This window comes from Hyperoodon ampullatus (assembly GCF_949752795.1).
Source record: "Hyperoodon ampullatus genome assembly, chromosome: 7".
Taxonomy (NCBI): Eukaryota; Metazoa; Chordata; class Mammalia; order Artiodactyla; family Ziphiidae; genus Hyperoodon; species Hyperoodon ampullatus.
This window is the reverse complement of record NC_136920.1, coordinates 72,639,783-72,663,798: the sequence shown is the minus strand read 5'-3', so window position 1 is coordinate 72,663,798 and position 24,016 is coordinate 72,639,783. Positions and strand designations below refer to the sequence as shown.

General features: G+C 55.7%; 1 protein-coding gene across 1 annotated transcript in view; it reads right to left on the bottom strand.

The window, feature by feature from the left end:
* Positions 1-24,016, bottom strand: part of KCNC1 (potassium voltage-gated channel subfamily C member 1) — a gene marked incomplete at both ends in the record, with an annotated part of 42,185 nt that overhangs the window by 10,230 nt on the left and 7,939 nt on the right. The window lies entirely within an intron of this gene.

Here is a 24,016-nt window from a genome sequence, read left to right as displayed (position 1 = left end):
ATAGGCCAGGCTGACAGGCCACCTTTCCCTCTTCAGAGCACGGAGCGTGGGGTTAGGAGGCTCGCGGGTTAAGAGGTTGTGGCAGAGATTGCTCTGTTTTCACAAATGCCTTTCCTTTCCTCCTGGATGCACAGCTAGACCGTATCTCCCAGCCTCCCTCGGGGCTGGGTGGGGTCCCGTGACTGCGCTCAGGCCAGTGGACAGCGCACAAAAGGGTGTGTACTAAGGCCGGGCCTGGCTCACAAAACCTTCCTGCTCAACCTTCCATGCCTTCTTTCTTCCCCCAGCTTCCAGTCAAATGCTGAAGCCCTAGGAAGCCAGCAGGGCCACCAGAAGGAAGCAGCCTGGGTCCCTGAAAAGAAAGACAGCCACTAAATACATGGGTGGGAAATAAACTTCTACTGTCTTAAGACACTGTGATCTGGAGGTGATTTATTAAAGCATTTAGCTCTCCCCGACCCCGACTAATAAAAGTGACCTAGGTGGCGGAGGCAGAGGTTGGCAAAGAAAGGAGAAGGGGGAGCTATGGTGGAGGCAGGCCCCTCAGAGGCCACATCTCCCATCTTTCTTTTGTCCCTACGCTAGTCTATTCACTCTCTTTTTCATGGATCTGTACCTCATTCATGCGGTCTCTTCATGTTCTATCCTATGTGTAATTGCAAAAGATATATCTGCCCCAGGGCCTTGGACACCTCTTTTACCCACTTTTCTCTATCATCCCAGGAACTCACACCACCATCTTGGAAGTGAGTTCCCCATCTTGGAGATATTGAAATAGAGGCTAAGTGGTCATTTGTCAGAGATGGTGTGTTACGGGTTAGGGGTCCTCACAGGCACCGTAAACCATAGGGTCTGCTTCTCTCCTACTGCTGCCTGCCAGCCCCAGGGTAGTGACGTGGGTGGGAGGAAAGAAGAAGCTGCTGGGGCGCTAGGCTTTCCAAACATATGTGGGCGCTTGCTCCTTTCAGACCCCCTCCCCGGTGAGAAGGAAATGGCCAGGATAACCCAGCCTGTCCGGAACCACCTGCTCTGGCCCTGAGCCCCTTGAGAAAGGTTTGGTTTGGTTTGGTGGCCCCAGCTGATGACCCCCTGGGCTCCTCTGGCCCCCAGCTGACGTGGGTACCCGAGGAAGGAGAGTCAAGCAGCTATCTGAGTTTCAAACCCTCCTGCTCAGGCTGAATTCCAGGCAAGGGCGCTTCTTACAGCCTCCAGTCGAGGTCCCTGGAACACTAACCCCTGGCCGGGGGTCTCCTCCAGGGGCCCAGCTGGTCATGTTCCCACTGCTCCCCTCTCCTCTGGGCCCCCCTTCGCCCGGCCTGTCAAGACAGACCATGTCCAGTGCAAGGTCCTCTCCTTGGAGGCAGCTCTGGGCTATAGTCTAGAATGGGTGGCCAGTTCATTCTCCAGAGCTGCCCTCATAGAAGACTTCAAGGAGTGCCAAGGCCCCACCCTGCATCTGCCACAAGAGGCAGCCATGCTGCTTCTAGCAATTTCTTTAGTTTGTACTGATACACCTCCCCACCTGGTGGTGGCCCTGTCTGGGCTGACCGTGGCCATGGGACCTGGCACCCAACCTGGCACAGATCCAGAAACCAAGAAGTACGTAGACCTTCCAAGACACATTTCGGGTTGGGGGAAGGGGAGAGAAAAGGGGAAGAGACAGAGTCAGCATTTTAGAATGTCAGAGTAAGAGCAGCCTTTAGAGATTATCTGGTCCAAGACACTACATGCTACAGATGGGAAGTCTGGGGCCCAGAAACATGAAGTGGTCTGCCCAAGCCACTCATTGTGTCATGCTAATACTCCTGCTGGCTTAGAGCATCGTGCAGTTTTCAGAACCTTTGTCCTAGCCTGCTATCAAGTGTGGCCCCTGTGCATCCTTCCATCCATCCATCCATCCATCCTTCTTCCCTTTCTCCCTCCCTTCCATCCACTCATCTTTCCTTCCTTCCATCCTCTCTCCCTCCTTTTTATCCACACATCCATTCATCCTTCTTTCCTCCCTCCCTCTATTCCTTCCTTTCTTTGTTCCTCCCTCCCTCCTCTCCCTCTCTTCCATCCATCATGCATTCATTCATTCATCCCTTCCTCCTTCTCTTTTTTCCTTTTTTTCTTTCTTCCTTCCTTCCTTCTTTCCTCCTACCCATCCATCCACCGGCCCATCCATCCATCCATCCATCCATCCATCCATCCATCCACCTCTTCCTTCCATTCCTCACCAGGCACCAGGTTATGCCCAGCACAGAGTGGAACAAGACCTCAGCCCAACCCCCAGGGAGGCCCCTGCACAGCTGAACATAAAGGACACACACAGAGACAAGTACAATGCAGTGGACTGAAAAGGTGAGCCCCTTCAGCCCTGTGATGCAGGTGGGGTTTGGACAAGGTGAGGCCGGGACTTAAGCCAGGTCTTCTGACTCCAGAAACAGCTCTTTAAGGATCCAGATAGTGCTGACCGGGGACACCACAGAGGTAGACCAGGAGAGCAAAGTGGAAGCAACTGGAAGAGGCCACCAGCTCTGACCCAGGTTGATCCGGCTCCAGCGCTCTTTCCATCACCAGTTGTCAAAGCCCTTGGAGCTAAGAACACATCCCCGAATGCTGGGTACTTGGCCCTACATTCCCTCTGGAGGGCCCCATCTTAGAGCTTGGAATTCACAGCCCAGGTTCCCAAGGGGCGGGTCACATTGCTCCCCTGGCCTTTTTGAGAGAGGGGAGGAAGACACACAGTGTGAGTGTCTAAGGGGTGCCAAGAGGCAGGGTCCGCTGCGCCCCTGGGCTCCTGATCCTGGCCAGTGGTGGAAGGCAGGAGGCACTGCCCCTCCCCCTGCCCCATCAGCCACGGCATCCGCTTCCCCAACCATCCCACAGCTATCCTCCTCTGTCCCCTCGACTCACCTGGGACTCTCTCTCGATGGGGCCACTGCCATCAAAGCCAGCATGTTGTAGGCTTCAATCTCGGCCACGCCCAGTACAGTACAGCCTCCACCCAGCTACCAGAGGGGGTAACCGTTGGAATTCCAGCTCTCTGCCCGCCACCTGGCCATGCTGCCCACAGAGAAAAACCCTGACTCCTCAGCCTGGCACATGAGGCTCCCTGTGCCCTGGCCTCATCGACTTCCCAGGGTCCCCTCCCTGCTGCACCCAACATTCTTGCCTCATGCAGCTGTCTGCTATATGTGACCGCCACCCCCAACCATCTCCATGTCTTTGCACTGCTGTTCCTGCCTCCAGGGTGTTCCTGCCGACCTCCGTGTGGAAAAACCCATCCGTGCCCCACTAAGTAGCCCTTCTCCCGGACACCTTTCCCGGTGAGACTTCCTCTTGGCAGCTGGGGCCTTTAGGAGGCAGCAAATGCAGGGACCCACCCCCCCCAACAAGGAATGTCTAAATCCCCCTCCAGGGAGGCAGTGAGCCTGTCTCCGACTCGTACTCGTTAGTGCTTGCGGAGTCTCACGGGAACAGCTCAGAGAGGGCACTGATGTCCCCGGAGCCTTCTCCCTCCCTCCCAGGTGCCCCCAAAGGCCCTCAGAGCTCTCGTCCCATTTGCTCCTCTCACAGGAGCAAGTACTGATGGGAAAACTGAGGCCCAGAAAGAGGTCAGGTCTTCTAAAATTAGGGTAGACAAAATCCTTGGTTCTCAGCCAGCAATGGCCATCCCGTCTAGATTCTTTCCTCTCTGGGCCCCAGTGACCAAGGAGTGGGGCCGGGGGGTGGGCAGCAGCAGCCAGGCCTAGAGCCAGACACCAGGACTTCTTCCCCAGGGGAGCCGGGGAGGTGGTAGCCAGGCCTCCGACCCTGCCTGGGCCTCCTGGGTGCCTTCCTGGACTCTGCGGCCCGTACACCTGGTCCTTGGCCACAGGCAGGGCCCCAGCAACATCCGGGTCCAAGTGGGCCCTTAGGAGGGCTGTGGAAGAAGGTGCCCCTGGCTTGCTCAGACTGCCACAATCTCCTAAGCCTAGCGACTAGCAGGTCAGCCCCAGCGCATCAAAGCCAAAGCAAGAGCCCACAGCCAGGTGAGTCCCCAGCGCCCTCCTGTCCATCCTCAGGGAAGCTGAGCCAGGAAGGAGAGAGGAGAAGCTGTCAGGGCTGAGGACCTACTGTGCACCTTTAATCCTCCCACAGAGCTGGTGAGACAGGTGGTCGTACCCCATTGCGCCAAAAAGGAAACCCAAGTACAGAGAGGTTCAGGGACTAAACCAAGGTTTAAGGCTAGTGATGAAGCTGAGGCTTGAACGCAAGTGGATCTGTCTCCATAATCTAAGCTCTGTCCACCATCAGAGGTACCAAAGATCTCGGGGGCTAACAACACAGCTCTGCACAGTGGGGAGCCAGCCCTAATGATACGTGCATGGCTCCATCTTGGAGGTTGGAACCCACAGCTCGGACTTCCTGAGGGCAGGTTATGTCTGTCCCCAGTGAGGGAGAGAGCCAGGGTACTTGGATCCACAGGCTGGAGCCCAGGCACACCTGAAATGGTCTTGGGCCTCATTGCCCAGGGCTTGCTAGCACCTGGGGCAACGGCAGCCCCAGGGGCGGGGAGGCTGCCCCGTTCTGCTCAGGGAGGCAATGCCGACAGCAGCCCTGGATGCCTCAGCCTGCATGCCTACCTGGCCCACCTCTTGGTACCACAGTTTGTTCAGGGAGCTCAGCCAGAGGGAGGGGGTGGGTGCACGGGGACAGGGATGGGGACTTCCCGGGATCAGCTGATGCTGACAGGGAGGGAACCTCTGCCTGGCAGGCCCAGGTAGCAAGCCTTGGAAGCCGTTTCTGCAGTCACCCTGGGCTGTCACTCTCAGGACTGTAGGGGCTGCAGTCAAGGGCCGGGGCCTGCACCCCATGTGAGCTGTCTGCCTTCCAATCCCCAGTCACCCCGAGGACAGTCCCCCACAGACATGCACAGCTACCCGGAGCACGCGCCTCACCTGTTACCTAAGTACCTACCCTGTGGTGCATGACCGCACATACACAGAAGACACAGGGACGCGTGGATCATACTGAAACATGTCACTGCCCACCAAGCATGAGCACCCAGGCGCTGTACCGCGAGGCGCGCAGCCCCATACCTCCCCCTCGCAGCCTGTGCGTATGCACTCGGAGTACACGGACGGTCACCACACCGCGCACCTCCTACGAACACCCCAGACCCCAGGCGTTGCTGCACAGCTGGCCCCTCCCCTGCCCACCTCGCCCCCGCTGGGTGGGACTGACTCGGTGTCTGTCTCTCCCGCAGGACTGCAGCCCCAGCCCATCTCGCCTCAGCCTCCTCAGCCTTCCCTGATGCCCTCACCTGTCTCCTTGCCCAGACAGTGCCAGCTCCTGGACCTCCCGTCTCTACACCTGCCTGTCACCCACTGGCTTCCTGATTTCCTGCTACCTGCCGGACCCCATCCCCTTCCTTCAGCCCACCACAGCAGCAGCGCCCCACACCCAGGACCCAGGCCAGCTGGGAGGCCAGCCCTCCTGGGCTTCTAGTCTAATGGGGGGCACAAAGGGAGCTTTGCCCAGCAGCCCAGGGCCAACTGTCACCCAGCCTGGCCACACCTCAGAGGCCACCCTGTGAAATTTCAAGACAATGCAGGCAAGATAGCCTGATAATGCAGCATAAACCCAAACTGGTAGTTCTGGCTTTTCTTTCTTTCTTTCTTTCTTTTTTTTTTTCTTTTCGGAATCACAAACTGTGAGAGACCCACCAATTGTGTTCTAGAAAGAGGTAGCCATGGCAACAGAGCGAAGCATCCCATTTCTATGGTAACCGGGGTGGTGAGACTGTTGGCTGTAAAGTCAGACAAACCTACTAACGATCTGTTGACTTAAGAAGATATTTTATAAATCACCAAGTTATTTTTATCATAACCCCACCCCTGAAACTATAAATCAGAAAGGCAATTTACTATCTATTAAAATGACCAATATGTGCTATGACTTTCATTATAAATTATTTATGCCACAGTCATCTTTAGAAAATTGAGCTTGTCTTTTGGAACTGTTCAGGGGTTCACCGTGGGGATCTGTGTTCTTGCAGTTCCAGGAGCAAGGCGATGGCTGTAATGTGGTGCAGGGACCAGTATTCTGGTCCGGCGGCTCATTCGCCGTGTGACCTTGGCAGGCCACCTCCCCTCTCTGGGCCTCAGTTTCATCATTGGTACACTGAGGGCTGGACTTGGGCCCTTCTGAGGATTCTGAGACCGGCTGAGGCTGTAGGCAATGGGGCTAATCAGGGGAGCCCTGGCTCATGTCCAGGCCCCAAGCCCCTAGAGGCTTCAGGTCAGTTTTTCTGCCTAATTAAGTCTGCCCAGCGGGGGTGTACAGCGTTTGAGTTAATCCATGCAGAGTCAGTGATGCAGAGCAGGAGGGATGGCCAATTGGCCTAAATAAATTGTCGGTCGAGTTGAGTTTGGAAACTGAATTAGACTCGTCTGGACTTCCTTGGGCTGGGCATGCCCAGAGTAGGCTGTGCTGGCTGAGCACATCATAGCTTATGGGGGGGCAGGAGGGGTCTTTGGGGTCCAGTCCCATTTTGGTCTGTTAATAACTGCCTCCGCATGAACCCCCAGAGGCCTGGCTGGGTCCTGAGCACTCTGTCCAGCATCCGGGTCTCCACCCCATTCCTTCGCACTAATCGTCCCCTTTTGGCACCCAGCTCAGGAAGCAGCAGGTGGGAGGTGTGGAGGGTGTGAGCGGGAGTGTGTGAAAGTGTGTGCAGAGAACATGCCGTGTAGAAGGTCTGTGTGCTGGGAGGGGAGTGTGGGGGAGGGGAGAGGTGGCATGTAAATGTGGAGTAGCTGTGTACATGGTGAAGGTGTGTCACCTGTTTATGTCACCTGACTCTAGGCATGTGCCAGAGGCTCATGTAAGTGGTCACTGTGTGTGATGTATGTGGTTCATATAGGTGGTAGAGTGTGTTTGTGTGTGCATAAGGACATGCATGGGTGTGATGAGTGTGTGTATAAGGACATGTGTGAGGTGTGATGTGTGTGTATAAGGATATGCATGGGTGTGATGTGTGTGTGCATAAAGATATGCATGGGTGTGATGTGTGTGTGCATAAGGACATGCATGGGGTGTGATGTGTGTGTATAAGGACATGTATGGGGCATGATGGTGTGTGTGTATAGGGACATGCCTGGGTGTAATGTGTGTGTGTGTGTATAGGGACATGTATAGGGTGTGTGTGTGTGCGTGTGTGTATGGGCATCTCCTAGGAGAATCAGGGTCTGGCTGGGCACTGTGGACATGTGTTCTCTGAGTTGAGACCATGACCCTTGCCCATGCCAGAGATGGTCCCTCACACACTAGCCGAGGGGCGTGGTGCCCCTTCCCTGGAACTGTCTCTGATTGAGAGAAAAAGGGTAGACAGGGTGGAGGTGGGCTAAAGGCCGCTGCACCAGCCCAGGGAAGGCCACAGGGAGGCAGGGCTGTGCCCAGATGGGAATCCCCTCATCCCACTGCACTACCCCCCTCAGTCCCGGGTGCTGTAGCCTGGGTAGTGGGGGGCCAAGGTCAGGAAAGGCCATGCCCAGGCCTCAGGGAGCCCAGACTTTTCCAGTGGGACAACAACCCACTTCACTGAATTCATTCTCTGGATTCCAGACCCAGGTCATATCCAAAAAGGGCTGCCTCAACAGCTAGGCTGGCAACTTTTGAGGTGGCAGAGGTTCTGTGTTGCTTTCATTCCAAGATGCACATTTTGGAAATGAAAATGTCATAAAATATACACATCCTTAAAATAGTATATCTTCTCATATCCCCAACATGCTGTTATTTAGCTCATGGCATAGTTGAATCGACGGTACTTTGGACTTAGGAAAACAGTCATTAGAAACCCAGAGCAGCAAGACAGAGGGGCCCTCAGAGGTTTTTTACCCAAAAGCCGCCCCTTGTGGCCGGAATGGGGAAATGGAGGCAGAGCCTCCCACCCGAGGTCATGGAGCTCGCAGGGCGGAGCAGGGGTGAGAGTCAGGTTCTCCTGAAACATCAGTTCTGGGCTTTCATCATCGTGGCCTCTGAGCCTTTGCTCATTTAACACGTGCTCCCAGGCCTCTCTGCTCTCCGGGTCCCGCCTGCCTTCTAGATCCTGGGTCAAAAGCAGCACAAGTCCGTCTGTCAAAGGAGGCAGCAGCTGGAGCAGAAATGGCTGGACCTTGAGGTCAGACCAGCCTGAGTTTGGGGCCTCGGCTGGTGACCTTGGACATCGCCCCTTTCTGAGCCTTCATTCCTGGACAGGGAAGGGGTGAATAACATTCCCTGCCTCCCGGCCGGTTGTGGTAACGGGATGAAACAACACACAGAAAGTAAGAAGGAGGTGCTTGTATGCGTTGCTTCCGTCCCTACAAACTGGCCACCTCTCGCCTCAGTGGGCCCCCCCGAACGGCCCTCTCCCATCACAACAGCACCTTCCGCATCAGAGCACCTCAGACGTAAAAAAGCCAAGAATCTTATAGTCACGGAAACGCTGAGCTAGAGGCACCCGGGAGACTGAGGCGGACATGCCCCTGCGTCAACAAAAGAACACGACTGTCCTTCACAGAGCAACCCCACGCCCACGCTCAGCCATGTGGCACGAGTGAGGCCGAGCCCACGCTTCTGTGCAGGCCTGGCCGAGCAGCACGGTGACCAGTCTGCCCCTCCGAGGGCCAGTCCTGGTCCCTGAGGACAAGTGGAGGGGCGTTTCCTGAGGGATGGCCCCTGAGGGACCCAGTGGGATAGGGTCAGAGGAGACGTCTCTGGATTTAACAACAAGGGGAACGTGGCGGGGGCCTAATCCAACGCCCTGGAAGGGTGGAAGGGAAAGCAGGGAGTAAGAGGCCCTCCCTGGGAGGGTTTGGTGGGGCACGAAGCAGGTGGGAGGGGGTGGAGGCCAGTGTGCTGGGGGAGCACCGCGGAGTGGAGATGCACATGCGGAGCCCTTGGCCGCACCCAGAGGTGTGGGTGGGACCAGACATTTACCTTTAGTTTGTGTCCTCAGTCGTTCTGATGCCACCAGCCCCATCCTGGCACAGGGGATCCATGAGGCCAGATAAGACCCAACTGCCTGGCAGCTCTGATACATAACGGACCTCATCAGCCTGAGAGCACATTTAGGGGCTGGGAAGCAGGCGGCAAGGCAGAAGGAGAAGAGTCCTGGGCTTGACTTCAGAGACCTGAGTTCAAATCCCAGCTCTGCCACTGGCGGTGTGACTGCGGGCAAGTCACCTTTTGGAGACTCAATCCCATCATTCTTAAAATGTGGACAATAATAAGAATAGTAACACACTCCAGGAAGTAAGGCACTATTGAAGGGCCTGGGGGAAAAGGCCAGGTGTCTAGGGCTTCCCCAGATCCAGGGTGGAATTCTAGGGCAGGAAGAAACCCCAAGACTGCCAGTTCCTTTGCTCACTGGTATTCCAGGAGCTGGGCCAAGGCTTCCCTCCACAAAAACCCAAACACAGCATTTTGGGTTTTTTTCCACCCAAATCATTGGGGGTGGGAGAGTGACTGCAAGGGGAAGCAGCAACAGCTTAAGGGAGAAATGTGTCTAACTTCAGGGTTTTTTCCCCGAATTTTTTCTGCTCCTGTTGTGACCACTTGCCTGCAAACAGCAAACCAGGAGCAAAGGACAGCCTCGTGAGAGCCAACAGCACAGCCCGCAGAGCCTGTTTCCCGGGGCCGCGGCCCAAGGTGGGATTGTGTCCCAGACCCCGCACTGCAGCCTCCAGCTGGCGAGGGCCACGCTGCCCAGGGCAAGGGTGACGTAACATGCCCACTTCCATGGGGTCTTCCACGTGACCCCCGGCCTTCGGGCTGGGAGGAAATGAGGCTTGACGGGAAAGGACACCCAAGGTCACGCGATGAGCTCCGGGCTTTCCGGCCTAACTCCAGTGACAAGCGGGAGGCTGATAACAGCAGCTGCCTGGTCTCTAGCAGCCCTGCTTCCTGGGCTGTCTGTGCATTGTCTCATTTAAACTTCACACCAGCCCAGGGCGGTAAGTTCTGCTGTTACCACTGCTTTTCAGACAACGAGTCTGAGGTTTAGAGAAGAGAAGATTCTTGCCCAAGGTCTCGGAGGTTCTCAGTGGCAGGATAGGTCCTACTTCAAAGCCCTGCATTTCAGGCCTCCCCCAGGCCCCTTAGGCAGCCAGGCAGGATGTCCACAGTGCAAGTCGGCTTGGCTGTGCCCCGTGAGATGGACACGCCTACTCCAGCTTCGTTTCGACTTTAGCCAGCCAAAAGGCTGGGTGCCTTAGGAGAGTGGGGCTGCGCTGTCCCAGCGTGCCCCTGCAGTCCCACAGGCCAGGAAGGCTGGGTGTCAGGGTCCCAGGAGGGGCCATCAGGAACCAACTTCCCAACCACTCCTGTGACCTGAGAGTCCCTTCTGGAAAATAGATAGTGAACACCCTCTCCCATTAGCATCTGAAACTTGGAGAAATACCAGTATTCCCCACAGGAAATTCCTCTTCTAGTTTAGGACTTCGAACTGCGTCAACTGTTTCCTGACGTGCTTGTCTACTTTTCTATTAGTAAACGATGACTTATGGAACCCTTCATATTTCCTCTTTTGCTCTGACTGCTAGGGAGCTCAGTTAAATTTAATGCTCAGTTCCAGACCAATCTTTTACCTGGGTTTGGGGTATCACTATTTCTTCTCTTCATTATACGAGTCTTATTTTTTCTTTTATTTTCTTCTTTATTTCTAAGGATTCTGTTGTATGTGTATCTCATGGGCCTCAAACATCTTTGTGCCACAGATTGGAAAAAGAAATACGCGACTGAGACACCCAGATGAGGAAGTGAGTAGGAAGGCACTCCCTACAGGGGCAGTTCAATAATCCCCTCTGGAGTAACCTTGAGCAGACGTCTCTGCTGGTGACCGCCAGCGATGGGGAGCTCCCAAGGCCACATTCTGTCTTTGGACAGCACTCCAGACATGCATTTCTTTCATGTTTAAGTCAACCTCCCTGCCTCTTTCTCCCAGTGATCCCAGTTCTGCCCTCTGGGGTCACCAGGACACACCTGCTCCCCTTTCTCCCACTGACAGCCCTGCCCACACCTGCAGATGGGCCTCAGGACCCACCCTGAGCCATCCCTCCTGTGCACCAGGCTTCCGCCAGCTTCCGTCCACACTCCTTTTCTTGCGCCAGCTCCCCCGGCTGTTTCAGAGCCTGGTTTTGTTAAGTGCTCACTGTGTGTGGCCACATGGATGGCACACTTTGCCCTTTTCAATGCTCACAACCACCTCAGTAGCGGGAATATTTGTCTCTGTTGAGCCTCACTGACCTCTGCTATAAAGTAATAATGATGACTGTTGCAAACATGATCTCATTTATCTTTAAAAACCTCCCCAAGGGAAGTGTCATTAACTCCACTTTGCAGATGAGAAAACTGAGGTTCAGAGTGGTTAAGACGTGTGCAAAAAAAACCCAAACCCCACACAGTTCGGAAGTGATAAGCAGAATTTGAAACCAGATCTCTCTGACTCTAAAACCAGCACACTCCAGGGCTTCCACTTATAAATCTCTTTCATATCCATCCACACACACACACACACACACACACACACCAGCTGAGCCATCAGCCAGACAGCCTTGATTGCCCCCATTTGGCAAATGAGAAAACTGAGGTTCCAAGCTCCCTGAAGTGTCCACTAGGAATCCACTGGGAAATTTTCCCCCAGTGCCCACTTATGTTTTAGCATCGAGTCAAGGGTCCCGACTCCCCATAGGGTGTGCGTGTGTGTGTGTGTGTGTGTGTGTGTGTGTGTGTGTGTGTATATATGTATATATATATATATATATATATATATATATATGCTGGGGGGAGAGGAATAAAAAGATGACCCCAAGAGGAAGAGATCAGGGAGGGCAGTGGACACAACCCAGGTGGGACCACAGCTAACTGCCCACCTGTGCTCCCTCCAACAAAGATGTATGCCTTATCCCAGGCCTGTGCTGGGCACTGGGTACAGAATGAGCAAAAACAGCCACAGCTCCTAGCAGGGGAGACTGACATTTATCAGATAACCAGACAAGCAAATACGTACCTGTATGAGGGGACGAGGGCTTTGAGGGGAATGCACACGGCATTCGATGGGCCTTTAACAAGTCTTGGGGTTGGAGTGGCTCCCACGAGGAAGTGACAAGTGTACAGAGGTTGGAAAGATGGGTAAAAATCACTAGGGAAATGCAGGATGCAAGGAAGAGCATTCTAGGCAGAAAGAATGGGAAAAATTCCCGGTCCTCATGTTCCTTGACCATCAGCAGCATCTGAGACAGCTGATCACTCCCTCCTTTTTGTTACACTTTCTAGGGCCCTGCAGTCTCTTGATTTTCCTCCCACCTCACTGGCTGTTCCTTCTTGATGTCCTGTGCCATCTTGTCCCCAGCCTCTAACTGTTGGGGTGCCCCAGAGTGCAGTCCTTGGGCCTCTTCTCCATCTATACTCATTCCCTTATCGATTTACCCAGTCTGAAGGTTTAAATACTATCACCTATTCAAACACCATTGACTGCACACTCCCAAATATTTATCTGCAGCCCAGCACTTCTCCTGAACTCAGGACTCCAGCATCCAGTTCCCTTGCGTCTCTGTGGTGGAGGTCTACCAGCTGCCTCTCCAACTCAGCACGTCAACTGAGCGCCTGTACCACCTCCACAGCCGGCAGCTTACTCCATCACATGAGATGGCAACCCTATCCTCCCAGACATTCTTGCCAAAAACTCTGGAGTCATCCTTGACACTGCTCTTTCTGTCACACCTCACAGTTAATTATAAGGAAATCCTCTTGGCTCCGACTGAAATAAATCCAGAATCTGACCACTTCCCAGCACCACTATTACCACCCCGTCCCAGGCATCATCAGCTCCCCCTAGATTACGCTAAGAGCATCTTAACTGGTCTCTCGGCTTCCAATATTCCTGGTGCTCTAGGACTGTTTTCAACACAGCAGCCAGGTGATCCTTTCAAAATGTAAATCTGATCGCGCCATTTCTCTCCTCAAAACCCTGCCCTGGGTCCCCATTTCTCTCAGAGGAAAAGCCAAGGTCCTCGCAACGCCCTGCAGGTCCCCGCGTGATCAGGTCCTCCATTCCCCTCCGAGCTCCTCTCCTATCACTGTCCCCCTTCGCATGTTCCAGCCACACCGCCTCCTCAAACATGATCCTTAAACACGCCAGACACATGCCCGCCTTAGGGCCCTCACACCGCCTGTCCCCTCTGCCCAGAGCCCCCTTCCCTGCATCCTCATGGCTCATTCCCTCGCCGTCTCACGAGGCCCACTCTGACTCTTCTAAAATCTCAGCCAGCGCCCCGCACTAACTGGATTTTCCTTCCTCTGCTTTCCCCCATTAGGCACGTACCATCTTTGAACACTAACTTTTCCCCAGCTTTATGGAGGTATAACTTATATACAATATACATATACCTTTTATATACAATCTATACAGTAACATTCACCCATTCTAAGTATCCAGTTGGACGACGCTGGCACGTCACACCATCCAATTTGCTTATTTTCATCTCTGTTGTTTGTCTCTCTCTGCCCTGAGCATGTAAGGTCCATGAGGTGACTGGATCTGAGGCCCAGGACCAGCCCCACCTTCTCACTCAGCCATACCCCACCCCCACTAGTAGGGGAAGAGGGGCCCCTTCCCCGGGAACCAGGAGCACAGCTAAGCAAGAGCACAGCTGCCCATCCTGTGTGTCTGCTTGTCTCAACCCATCCGCCTACACGATGGGTACCACAGAGTTTACTCCCGCAGCCTCCTTAGGAAGCGACCCCTCCTCCGATGCCCACTTTCCCTCACCTGCACGGGCAGTGCACATGAGCACTGACTCACTGATACCGCATCTGCCTCTACCCTGCGACGCACACAATTGTTGATTTCAGACCCATGTGGACACCAGCACTGGCCACACTTACAGCAGATGTGTGGCCACCCTGGGAAAAGGATCATCTCTATCCGTGCATCTATGACTAACCTGGCCACAGATGCAGTCGCTAATCATTCAGCTGTGCTCTCATTGGCTCCTTCCTCACAGAGGTTGTGTGTTACACTGGCAATGGGCAGTGACTGAGCGCAGATCCAGGTCTACACTGGCAGTGGGTACACCCACTGACAGCAGACTCATGTCTACACAGGCAGCAGGCGCAATCATGTTCATCTCTCGTCAGTGGGCACAGAGACCTGCATCCCCACTGGCCGTGAACGTGGATGAGGAGAGTGGGCACAAGGGCACGAAGTTCCTTTCCAGAGAGGGCCAGACATAGCCTCCCCTCCCAGCAGGCTGCCAGCTGAAGGCGCTCGTTGTGGAATTCCACAGCCCGAGTCCTGCCTAGGGGACAGAACTGGCGTGGGAATGTGGAATTCAAAACCCGCACGCGGGCCCTGGAGTGCAGAATCTGGAATCTGGGGCACATGGCGAGGAGATGAGGCCACGTCTATTCCCAGCGCCTTGCGATCACTCAAGGTGAGGAGAGACTCGGGCTGTGTGACTCCCAGCACTGCCCGCCCCCTCCCCACCCCACTCCCAGGCCTGGCCCAGCCAGCCCAGGCTTAAAAAAGCACCAGGAAATGTCACTTTCTTTTTGAGGCGGTGCGATGGGAGGAGACGGCCCAGGCAGTTTAGCTGCCGGCCTATTCAAAGGCAGGGAACAGTGACAGTGCCTTCAAGTCCTGAAGCCCGTTTCCTACCCAGGCTGGATGGAATTCCAGCCCCTTCTCCGGCGGGCGGACAGAGCCCTGTCTAGTGCCAGCCCAGAGGCCCCAGCCTGCCCAACAGCCCAGCCAGGGTTCTGACTGGGGCTGCATGACTCCTGTGTCTGCCCAAGCCAGGACGGGGCCTGTGGCCTGAGCAGGCTCAGGGACTCAGGGGCTGTGGCTGGACCAGGTACCATTCACTGTGCTGGGCCGCTGTGCTAGGCTGGCTCAGGGTGGCAGCTCTGGGCCCTGGCCACTGACTGCCGAATGTTTGGCCTGGATGATGCCTGCTGCCTGCTCCCACTGTGCTGCCATTTCCCCATCTGCAAAGCGAGAGGAGGCTCAGACACCCTCCAGCTCCTCTTCTAGGGTCCCTGTGTTACCCTCAAGAACATCTCGATCCTACCAGAGACACAGCCTGGATGAGAGACCAGTGAGGGTGGATTCCTCCTGAGGGAAGGAAGCTCCAACGCCATCCGGCCAGCCTTGGGCGCAGCTTTCGCTAATTCGTTCATGCATTCAATCATCAAACATTCACTGTGTGCCTATTATACACCAGGCTCCACTTTTCACAGCCACCTCTGGAAATCACAGCTTTAAATAAAGCTCCCAGCACAGAGCTAGGCACATAGTAGGAATTCAGTAGTGAGGGTAAAGACACCTACTGTGCGCTACATCCTGAACCGGACTCATCCTAAGCACTCTCACACACCCCGTCTCATTGACTCCTGCACCACCTCTGGGGTCCTTACTGCGGTTACCATCCAAATGCCACAAAGAAGGAAACTGTGGCTCGCAGAGGTTTAGGAAGTTGCCCATGCTCACACACCTGGGAGGTGATGGAGTAGAAATCGAAACCCAGCTCTGTGTGACTTCAGAACACACGCTCTTAACCACTCTCCTGGCCCCTCAACAAACGCTGATTGAATGAATGCCTGAGTTAATGAATGAAACTTTGTGTTGGTGCAATTTTGGGTTCATGAGTGTCCGAGGCCATCAGCGTGCATAGGTGTGGGGAGCATGCGTGTGCAGATGTTTGTGTGTTTGCAAGCGGAGCTGTTTTATGGATACACTCTCCCTCCATTGTTGTCTTGGTCTTGTGTGTACTGGAGCTATACATAGCTGCAGCTGTGACTGTAATGAGCAGCTAGCAGCGCACCAGGCACTCTCATCAGGATCTGGTTTCCCAGGGAGATCGCCGGGGGCCCGTGTGTGTGTGTGTGTGTGTGTGTGTGCGCGCGCGCGCGCGCACATGCATGGGGGTGGGGGTGGGGTGCAGCCCGGTGCTGGGGAACACTAGAGCGGGGCTTGGGGAGGGGGCCTGGAGCACTCAGCACTGTGCCTTGTGCAAAGGGAGAGCCTTAGCTCCAGCTGGAAGAGTCTGCTCCCAGCTAGCTCCCAGCTAAGCCACTAGGCCCTGCCAAGCTCAACTCTTGGCCCCCTGTGTCTGTGGGCCCTTGACTGGCCCTTGCTAGGCAATTAGAACGAAAGTCTTGGAGCTCACGTCTAGAGTTTGGGAATTGACGCAAAAAAGCAGTTGGGTGATCGTGGACCTCAGTATACCTGAGCAAGGGCCATCCAGGACCTCAGGAGGGGCCCCTCCTCAGCCAAGGGGCTGAGCACGTCCTGCCAGAGCCATCAGGGGGGCTTGCTTGCCAAGGCTGGGGACCTGAGGAGGAACAGTGGCCTCCCCACCCCAGAACAGACTGAAATCACAGCTATGCTCAGTGCGGCCTGGGGTTCAGAGGCCAATCCCCCACTCACTGCCTGCCCTCCAGTGGCCGCAGGGAGTCTGGAAAACTCCGGGCCCTGAGGTCCTCCCTGTCACATGGCTCTGCCTGTAACTTCTTTCCAGCCTGTCCTGGGTCTGCTCCATCAGAGCCTCTCACCTTTGAGGTTGAGCCAGTCCCTCAGGTCAATCCCTGCCCCCAGCTCTCAGCTCCCTCACTCCACAAACCATCCTCACATCCAGCAAACCCACACATGGGCTGGGTGGCTCCATCCTGCCTTCCACCCTGAAGTCCTCAGCTTCCAAACCCCATCCTCTAGAATGTTTTCATTTAGTGAGAGGTAGGACTTCTTCACCTACCTTGAAGCCAAGAGACTAGAAATTTATCCATCTACTCTCACATCCCTCCATTTGTTCACCCATCTGCCAAGCTACCCACCCAGCTGGGTATCCATCCATACATCCTTCCTCCCATCCATTCATCCGTATCCATCCACGCACCCGTCTTTTTATCCATTCTTTTATCCACTTGTCCATCACCCATCTGTCCATCCAACTACCTCATTCTTGACCATGGAACCTAAACATAAGAGCACAGGAAGGAACACGAGCACTGCTCTAGTTTACCTTCTTAATTTCCCCAAGAAGACCTGGCCATGTTTCCCTTCCTCAATAAAATAGGGATAATATCTAATCCTTCTACCTCACAGGGCTGTTGTGAGGTACATTGTTTTAGCAAAGATTTATTGATTCCATATTATGTAACAGGCACTATCATTTCTTAAGGTGGCCCTTGTCCTCTAAGAAGCTGCAGCTGAGTTGGGGAGACATGTCACCCCAATAGGGTAGCTGGGTCAAGGGCAGGAAAAGTTCTCTGGGAGAGCAGGCTGTTCAGGAGGGGAATCAGGAAAGGCTCCAGACAGGAAGCCTTTTCCAAGCTGGCCTCGAAGGATGGATCCATCTTAGCTATGCAGAGGTGGAAGAAAGGGCATTCTTGGTGGAGCGAACAGAATAAGCCAAGGCAGGAGGCAGGGGAACTCTGGCATCCTGGGGGAATGGTTGGTGTGCCTGGAGGCCAAGGGTGGGCAGTCTGGAAAGACAGGATGGATGGGATTTCCTAGGCTGGCACAACAGGGTCTGCGGAGAGCCATGAAAGCGGAAAGACTCGTCAAGTCAGTACAAACCACAGTGATTTCTTACTCCGAGGCGTTTACTCAGATCCCCAGACTGCCAGCCAGGGAAAAAATATCTTCTTGGTGACCCCCAGGCCCCGGGAGACACGATTCCTGCCACCTAGAAGGGAAGCCAGCACCTGGCATTTCTGATCTTTGTGCCACTAAATATATCATTGGTGACAGCGGTTCGTGCCCCCGATGTTATGGGGCTACCAGACGAGGCTTCCACGGCCTGCCTCCCTGTCTCTGTGGCTCAGCCAGGGCCTCCTTATACCAGCTCCCCTGGGGAATTTGAACCCAGGACCAGGTTCAATGTGCCCCAGGCAGCCAGCTCCAACACCCGGTAAGTGCCTCCCATGTGCTAGGCTGTGTGCTGGGGGCTCTGCCCCTCTGGGACTCTTCCCGATTCCACCGGAGGAAATGGCTCAGCCAGATGCCACCTGCCCGAGCCCACCCTGAGGCAGGGGACACCAAAACCCTGGCCTGGCCATGGCCAAGGCCTGTGCTCTCGCCTCTACCCTGTCCCCTCCGCACGTTCCCCCTGCCCTTGGGATCTGGTCTCCTCCCACATACAGCCTTGTTCTGAACCATATTTTCTCTCTCACAAACTACCCTTCTGCCTCTGGTCTGAGTGAATTCTCCCAGCATCCCTGAGAAGCAGGTGATGCCCTTATGTACGCGTTGCAGATTAGGGGACTAAGGCCCAGAAGGACAAGGGCCATGCTCCACGGGTGTGAGCTGGTCAGGGGGCCAAGTTAGGAGCGTCCATGGCAACACGAAGAGAAACACACTGCCCTGGGGCTGGCCCTTAGCAGATGACAGCCACATGCGCTTCCACGAGCCCTGCCCTCGGCCCAGGGCGCTGGCTGCCTCCAGGTGACCCAGCGGGTGACTGTGTTCCTCTCAGCTGCTCAGAGAGCCCCTGAGGTTGAGCATAAAACATTAAGTGCTAAGATGGTGGCCCTGGTGGGAGGCTTGGTCTGACATACATTCAGTCCTGCCCTGGTGACAAGGCCCAAGGGAGTCCCACCTCCCCACTCTACCACCTGCATGGGCAGAGAAGGGCCCCGGGGGACCACCGAAGCCTCCACCCACCGTTACGGCAAGCCGTCAGGTCCCTGTTCTCAGAACCCCCCGGGCGGGTGAGGCCAGCGTCTGCAGAGCACCCTTTACAGCCGAGGTGGCCGAGGCCCGCAAGGTCACAGGGCTCACGGCCGGCGGAGCCAGGTTTGGACCCTGGCAGTCGGAGCCCCGCAGTCTGCCTCCAGTCTGGCCCGTCCCCACCACACTAACCATGTCTCTCGGCGCACCCGGAGCGAGGGCTCTGCCACCGGAAACTGCCGACAGGACCTTTGCCTGGAAGGGCCCCTCACCACTGGCTCCCTCACCAGTCTCCCTCCAGCCCCACACCCGCTCAGAGAGCAGCTCACCCCAGCCTGGTGGCAGCCCTGTGTGGCCCCAGCATCTCCCCCTGGGCACGGCTGGCCTTTAGGGAGAAGAGGATGGAGGCCCTGGATTGTGGTGAGGCAGGAGCCCTTCTCTGTGGCCCGGCTCCCTGGAGGTCCAGACTGTGCAGCCCCTGTGGCCATGAGAGGGGAGGGGACGGCAGTGCAGGCGTGAGCGCGGCTGAGCGCTGGGAGGGCACACACAGGCGGTACCCACTGTCAGGGGCCCAGGGGGGCTGTGGGGAGCTCTGCTCGTTCTGACCTCCCGCTGTCGCCTGGCTCTCTGAGCCCAGCCCAGGACACTGGCCTCCCTCTGTGCTTGAGCCCCAGGCACACACCCGCTCAGGACTTTTGCATGTCCCGTTCGCCCTGTTCCCCAGATGTCACATGTCTCCCTCCCTCTCCGCCTGCAAGTCTTTGCTGAAATGTCAACTGCTCAGGGAGGCTTTCCCTGCCACACGAGTTAAGTTGCCACCTCCAGGACTTCCTGTATCTTCCCTCCACTTTATATCTCCAAAGCGGTCCTCACCATCTGACACAGGATATAGTCCATGTATCCATTTGTTTCTTTTTATTCTCCCTGCGTGAGAATGTAAGTTTCTTGAGAGCAGGGATTTTTGACTGTTTCATTCTTTGCTGTACTCCCAGCTTCTAGAGCAGTGCCAGCAACCTAGTAAGTAGGTGCTCAATAAATATTTATGGAATGAATGAATGAGTGCTAACAGCAGCCCCTGACAGGGGAACTACACAGACTGTCTTTATGTGTATAGTAGGGGTATAGGGAAAACAGTCCCTTCCTGCACTGTGGATGGGGAAGGAAGGAAGTGGTGGGTGGGCGCATCACAGGCAGTGGGCCAGGGGCTCACAGGCAGGAGCCAAAGTAGAGCAGGAATAGGGTTGCCAGGCTGGCAGGGGAAGGGTCTGGGTTGAGCCAGGGTGGAAGGGGCATCCGAGGCCCCGCACAGGCTTGAGTGAGCTTCCTCTGGCTGCTGTGGCCCGGTCCGAAGCAGCATCAGAGCCTGGGCCCAGTGAGGCTGGCTCCTGAGGCCCCCTGAGCTCAGCTGTGTGGGGCTGCCCCAGCTTATATTAGCTTATCCCCACCCAGCCTGGCGTTGGCCTGGAGGGGCAGCCCAGCCTCAGAACGGGTACTGTCCAGTGGCACCAACAGGAGCCCCAGGCCTTAGCCCCCAGGCTCCTGGGGTCTGCCTGGCCCCCGCTGCCACTGCTCCCTGTGCCTGAGCATCCCCTATAAAGAGGAGGCATTTCAACGCCCTGAGCTGTGATGCATGGCTCTTGCCCACCAGCCCCACCACACCGGCACACTTGTCAGCATCTCAGGTCCCCGGGCTTGGCTCCCGATCAGAGCCTGATGTCAATGGCCCTCCCTCCTCCGCCCCCCGCAGGCGGAAGTTCCATCATCCATCTCTCTCATTCCCCTGACACCTGGGGAGGGAGGCAGAGCACGGACGAGTGGCCCAAGACCACAGAGGGGGTGACTGAGCCCTCCGAAGAGGGCTATGCCCCGCCCATGACACATAGCAGGCTCATGGCAGGACCAAGAGAGAATCCAGGCCTGCCTTCCAGGTTGACCACTGAAATCTGGTCCCTGGAGACAGATTCTGGAAGAAGTGGCCCCTGGGGCCAAGTAGGTGAGGTGATCCCTAGAGAGGTATTTGAAGGGAGAGTCAGTTGCTGAAAAAAGGAAGGAGGTGGTGAAGAGGTGAGGGTTTGGCTCTTCTAAAGCCAAGCGCTGTTAAAAAGACAATAATGGAACCCACGATAATTAAGCACTTATTATGTTTCGGGTTCTGGGCTAAGTGCTTAACATATTCAATCCTCCCAACTTCCCTGTGAGTCAGGTGCTATTAATATCCCTCTCTTGAGGCACAGACAGGTTAGGGAACTTGTCCAAGGTCACACAGCTGGGAAGTGGAAGTGGGGCCGGGATTCAAATGCAGGCCTCCTGGCTCAAGAGGCCATACTCTTAGGAGATAATGGGGCTCGAGGGCATGTTGCCAATGACAGGTAGCCAGGAAGTGGGGACCAGCCCTGAAGCTCATGCACTTTCTACTGAGCACATGACTGAGGCTTTAAGCAGGGGGATTTGGGACAAAAAGCATCCTAGGCCTTCGAGGGGAAGAGTCTGTATTGAAAACCACTAACTAATGCCTAGAACGTCCCACAAACACAGCTGACAGAGGAAAGGGAATAATGAGAGGGGAAAAGGGAGGGAAGGAGGTGGACGGAGAAGGAGTTGGGGAGGGAGAGGGAGAGGGAGGAAGAGAACCTGGAGGGCCTTCAGGAGAAACAGAGTCCCAAGGGAAGTCAGACGTGGGCATCAGGCTGGACCAAGTAAGTGTACCTGGGAACTCGGTGTCCCTGCAACGTCACCATCCTAAGAGCTGTGCGTCCTGGTTTTCGAAAATAGTTTCTCAGTCTCTGAGCTCTGGTTGTGGGTAGTGGTTGGGCCGATGCAGAGTGAAGCAGGAGTTTGGAGAGATGGAAGGGCCAGGATGTGAAGAGCCTCATCTGGCCCTGGGTGGTGACAGCGGCAAGTGGGACACTGCCCTGACTGCGGTTTGCCCCCCACATCCTGATTAGAGCACTCCGGCTCTCCTATCACTGCCTCAGCCTCTGCCTCTCCACCACTGCTCCAGGCTTGGGGGGCTGGAGGAATTGTGTTCCCAGACGAGGCAAAGAAGGGTAGGATCAGCCAGGAGTAGGCTCAAAGGCGTCATGCCAATGTCTGACCTAGGTCTTGAACTCTAGCCTCCTTATCCATTCTCTCAATGATTACGTATTTAGCATCCACTATGTGCCAGACCCCGTTCTAGGTGCCAAGCACAGAGCAATGGGTAAAAGAGACAAAAATCCCTGCCCTCTTGGAGCTTATATTCTAGTGAGGGGAATAGACAATAAACAAGGTAAATGAGTAGAATATAGTCCGATGGTGTTAAATGCCAAGGAGAAAACGGGAAAGCACAGAATGGGGGAAGGGAATGCAAGGGTGCCATCCGAGAGGATGACATCTGAGTCCAGGCCTGAAGGAGGCAAGGGAGTAGATAGTGAGGGGAAAGGCTCCAGGTGGAAAGCAGGGCAAGAGGACAGGTCCTGAGGCAGAAGCAGGAGCACTGTGCTGGCGGAAGACCAAGGAGGCCAGAACGAGCTGAGCAGGAGAGCGGCAGGAAAGCAGAGGGGGAGGTGGTGTGCGGGCCGCTCGTGTGGAGCCTTCTAACCCTCGTAGGGACCGGGGCTTCTCCCCCAGCGAGACCAGAAGCCAGAACGAGCAGAGCACAGCGGCGGCCAGATCTGATGAGTGTTTTACCAGGAGGGCCCTGGCTACCCCGTGCAGAAGGCGTGTGGACAAGGGCAGGAGCAGGGGGGACAGTTCCCAGTAATCCGGGGAGAGAAGATGGTGGCCGCAGCCAGGAAGGTAGCCGTGGAGGTGATGTGATGAGGCCGGGTTCTGGTTAGGCTTTCAACACAGAGACTACAGGATTTGCTGATGTGCGAGAAAAAGAGCTGAATCAAGGATGGTGTCGAGGTTTTCGGTCTGAGCACTCAGATGGATGCGGCTGTCCTTTACTGAGCCGGGGCCTCACCGCCCAGGCACGTCGCCCTGATGTCAATGTCTTGGGCGCGAGGAAAGATCAGAATCACCCGTGAAGCTCTGTCAGCCCGCACGCGCCCATCCAGGCCTCTCTGTGTCCTGATACTTCCCCTCCACTGGGAACTGTTGCCTGCCTCAGCACTTCTCAGAATCTGATGTGCGTATGATTCATCTGGGGATCTTGTTAAAAAATGTAGATTCTGAATCAGTAGATCTGGGGGTGGGGGTCTGGGGCCTGAAACTCTTCATTTCTAACAAGTGCCCAGGTGATGTGGATGCTGTTGGTCAGAGGACCACACTGAGTAGCAAGAGCCCCCACGTCCCAGACCCCACGGCAAGTCCTCCCTCTCTGAGTATCAGCTTCTCCGGGGAGTGGAGTAAGCACCCTGACCACCTCCTCCCAGATCTAAGAGTCAAATTCTCCTGGGACAGAGCCCAGGAGCCTGACCTTTTGAAGCATCCGAGGTAAACTGAGAGTCACCCATGGGTGGAAGTCCTCCAGCAAACACCCCTGCAGCCCCCATAGCAACTATTACAAACACCCCTACCCCAGCCCCGGCCCATCCAGCACAGCAGCAGCTCACTGCCCCCCTCTCTGCAGCGCCCCTACACCAGTGGAGTTAGACCCCACACTCTGCTCCAGCCCCTACCGCCTGGCATAGCCTCTCGTCTCTGAGTGCACCTTTCTGCAGCTCCTGGAGGGCAGCCAGCCAAGAGAAGGGCCTGGAGAAGAGGGCGGCAGGTGCCACCCCCTGGGCCTGAGCAAGCACACTGTAAAGAGGTGGTACCCCCCAGGGCTGTGCCACGAGAGGGCTGGATGAGTCTACATGCCTGATGGCTCACAGGGGCCCCGCGTCCGTGGCGACCCCTGGCAGGACGGGATTACTATGCCTTAAATTAAGGAACGAGAGCAGGCTGAGGGAGCCTGAACGAATGTAGGAGGAAGCTTCTGAGACCCCCATCCCTGGGCTCCTGCCTGCCTGGTACCGGGAGAGCTCGCATGTGCCCTGGAGAGGAGAGCTGGGCCGAGGATGTGGAAGGAGAAATAGGGAAGGACTAACCTGGCTCCCACAGCGCCTCCGGGAAGGTGAAGCCTGGAATTCTTAAACTCCTGGAGTGTCAGACTGGAGAAGGGACTTGGTGGTCATTTAGAAGGTCCTCTGTCTTTCACAGGGAGAGAAACTGCAGCCTGAAGGGGCAATGGAACTTGCCTACGGAAGCCTGGTTGGCTTAATGGCCTGGGTACAGATCTTGCTCTGGTGTAGTTGCCTGATACCTACAGCTGGGGTCTTGTCTGTGGCCTCATCTCTCCATGTCCCTGGGTGGGTGCTAAGCCTGAGGGCCTGCCTGTCCCCAGCCACAGGCCCCCAGAGCTGACCCACT